Source organism: Chiloscyllium plagiosum, unplaced genomic scaffold, assembly GCF_037043375.1.
Source record: "Chiloscyllium plagiosum isolate Xiang-an unplaced genomic scaffold, Cpla_swu_hap1 HiC_scaffold_39, whole genome shotgun sequence".
Taxonomy (NCBI): Eukaryota; Metazoa; Chordata; class Chondrichthyes; order Orectolobiformes; family Hemiscylliidae; genus Chiloscyllium; species Chiloscyllium plagiosum.
Window position 1 is genome coordinate 98,480,904 of NW_028270177.1, and position 3,151 is coordinate 98,484,054.

General features: G+C 40.7%; 1 non-coding gene across 1 annotated transcript; it reads right to left on the minus strand.

The window, feature by feature from the left end:
• Positions 1 to 2,535: 2,535 nt before the first annotated feature.
• trnas-uga (transfer RNA serine (anticodon UGA)) lies at positions 2,536 to 2,617 on the minus strand. The gene has a single exon. It is a non-coding gene; the product is annotated as a tRNA-Ser (tRNA).
• Positions 2,618 to 3,151: the final 534 nt, after the last annotated feature.

The window sequence follows — 3,151 nt, forward strand, 5'->3', positions numbered from 1 at the left end:
CATGGAAGAGCAGACGGAAGCCAGACTGTCAACATAAATTATCGAGGGAAGAGAATACTGACCCCGCTCTTTCTATTTCACTCAGGCAGGGAAGAGCAGACTGTCACCACTCTGTGAAAGAAATTCGCCCAGGGAAGGGCAGACTGACCCTACTGTATCTGCGTGACTGACACAGGTAAGAGCAACTAACCCAACTCTGTCAACGTATCTTCCTCAGGGAAGAAGACCCTGACCCCTCTCTGTCAATGTAGCTCACCCAGGAAACAGCATACTAGCCCCACTCTGTCTGTTTAAGTTCACAAAAATCCTCTGAAGTACGTCCTATCCAGACACTCCTATTACAGAGAACCGTGTGCGTTCAATGGAGATTCCAAATAACCATTTGAAATCGCCATTGTTTAGAATGTGGCAGCAAACCAGAGCAACCACATAGAAATTGGGCGAATGTGCAAACTTCCATCAGGCTGTCACCTAAGCCTGTAATGGAAACCAAACCCGACAGCAGTCGTGATTATAAAATGGCAGAACAGAAACCTAGCAAAAAGAATTGCGTCCCTGTGTGTTGCAACGATGCTGAGTATTAATTAAACCCCCCTCACTGTAGTTAGTTTCCATTTTCATCACTGCCAACCTTCTTCAAAGCAAAGCACGCACTTGCTTTTTTCAGACTTCCTATATCCCGCTTTCATCCCGCTTTTTACCTAATCATATTTCTGACTTTACAAACTACGTCATAACAGTTTGACAACTGCAGAATGAGCTTTGTTCCGTTCTCCACTGATGTTGATGGTAGTAGTCCGGCATATTCGAGTAGGACTTGAGGCACTTGCGGGTGGTGTATTCGCTGCATTTTGGCTTCTTTTTTTCATTTTCGGTCTACTATTTCGAGTTCATTGCGCAGAATTCTGAAGAAGACTTTTTGGAGTCGAAGTGGTAACTGTGTTTTCTCTTGAAAGACAGACGTAGCTTTATTTCTGTTCTCTTATAAATTAATCGTCTTCTGATCTTTGCAAGTGAAATAAGGTGCATTACTATTGCTCGGTTTTAGTTTCAAAATCAAGAGAAACATGAAGGAGAGAATATCAAAGAACACAAAGTTCTGAGTTGTCAAGATAATTTTTGCAGCAATGGTGGACATGAAGGTCATATTAAGAAAATGGTTCAAGAACGTTTAGTCTGTGGAAGTGGTACGTGACTTTAGTTCCAAATATATGTTTCCGTTCTTCCAGTACATCTTTTTGACTCCCAGAAAACATTGATTGTTTTCTGTATTCACTTTGTTTCGCGACATCTGTCTTCTGGTCGACCAGGGACAACTTGAATTTGCGTCTGCATTGAATAAGATTTCGCTCTTTCTTTCGAGAAGCAAACCTGTGCATTATGTATCACTTATCATGCTGATGGCTAAGAAGTTCAAAATGAATTACGGTTTATGGATCGTGAGCAAGAATAAAGTGATCCACTTGCGAACAGATGTCACCACGCCCTATTCCTACATCGGGCCTGAACGATCCATTGGCAGAGCCTGCAGACAGGAAATGTCTAAGTGACTAGTCCTTTGTTCAGTTTGATTTGATACCAATGGTAGTGCTTATTTTGGTGCAGAAATGTGTCAACATCTCTGACGTTAGAGTCAAAATTTAATTCACATCTACTCATAAGGGTCTTCTCATATCGGAACATGCTGACATGAAAACATTTAACTCTGATTGCAAAGGTTTTTTTCATTAAACTGGGAGTATGTTTAACTAAGCAATTCAGACAGCCAGGATGAATAATTGGCATTTGGTTCTTCAAGCTGAGCTCTCCACACCAACTGCTCCAACGAAGGCCGTGGATAAGATCCCCATCGATTAATTTGGTCAATTTTAACCTCAACAACAACCTATTGTTCTGAACAATGCTACACCACAAGCAGAGGTCTAAGTCTGATTTTCATCGTTAATATTCAATTTCAGTTCTTAATGCAGTTTCTAACGAATGTGGACAGCAGAAGACCGTAAACATTCCATTTCTAATATTTCCAGAAAATTCTACTCCGCTGATACCGCCTTGCCTTTTCATATCGCAAGCCAGGAACCTGGATCAGTCGAGTTCCTTTCCACACATGGAGTTGTTTTTTTCTAATTCATTGACTGCTGATATAAAAGATTATTGGCCTTGAGTGTCAGCTGTAAATTAGGTCGAACTTTCTCAGCTTGACTTTCAACTGATCCTAAAAAAAATTCATCACCTGCAGGTAAATGTATTGCATTGCTTCTTGTTTTACTCAATTCCACCCCCCCCCACCCCACTCCAAACCAAACATCCAAATTTCACGATAGTTCGACAAATGTGTTGAAACTGATTAGTGTTGGAAGTTGGTGGCTTTTTGTGTCTCGACATATAATTTATTCAATTAGATGACTGGGTCAGTCTTGAAACTACTTCGGATTCTTCACAGTTGAAAATTTACTTTCGATTGAATGCAAAGCTCAAGCTCCACGAAATCCAAATCCTGCAAAATAATTTTTAAATGACTTACAAGGGATTCTGCGCTGTGAACAGGATTCGAACCTGCGTAGGGAGACCCCATCGGATTTCAAATCCAACGCCTTAACCTCTCGGCCATCACAGCTGCTGGAATTTGGTCAATTTTAATAGTAAAACAACTGAATTTATTTGTTGGGAGAACAAATTGTCAAGACCCAAAGATTTCGCCAACTCCTTTGCAGAGACCCAGACGAACGTTACCTTAGCAGATTGACAGGCTTTCACTGCAAACTAGATTCTGACACAGCTGAAGTTGTGGGAATGATTCTTCGTCGAATTATAGAGTCACGGATGTACACCACGAAGACAGGGTCATTGTCCCACTGCGTCCAATCGATTTTGACTCAATTGCTCATCATCTGGTGCCAAATTAGATGTGCTGTTGTGTTTTAATATTCATCGACATATGGTATTAGAAAAATTGATGCTAAGTCCATAAACGCCAGCTACATTCGTAAAAACAATATCATAATTAGAAAGAATGCAGAACCAATTTACAGGAATGGATCCAGCAACTAATCCGTATGTTCTGACATCAGGTAATGAACTTGTGAGCACAAGAGAGGAAGATTAACCGAAGATTTGGAACTTGAAATCGTCTTGACGGAATTATTTGCAA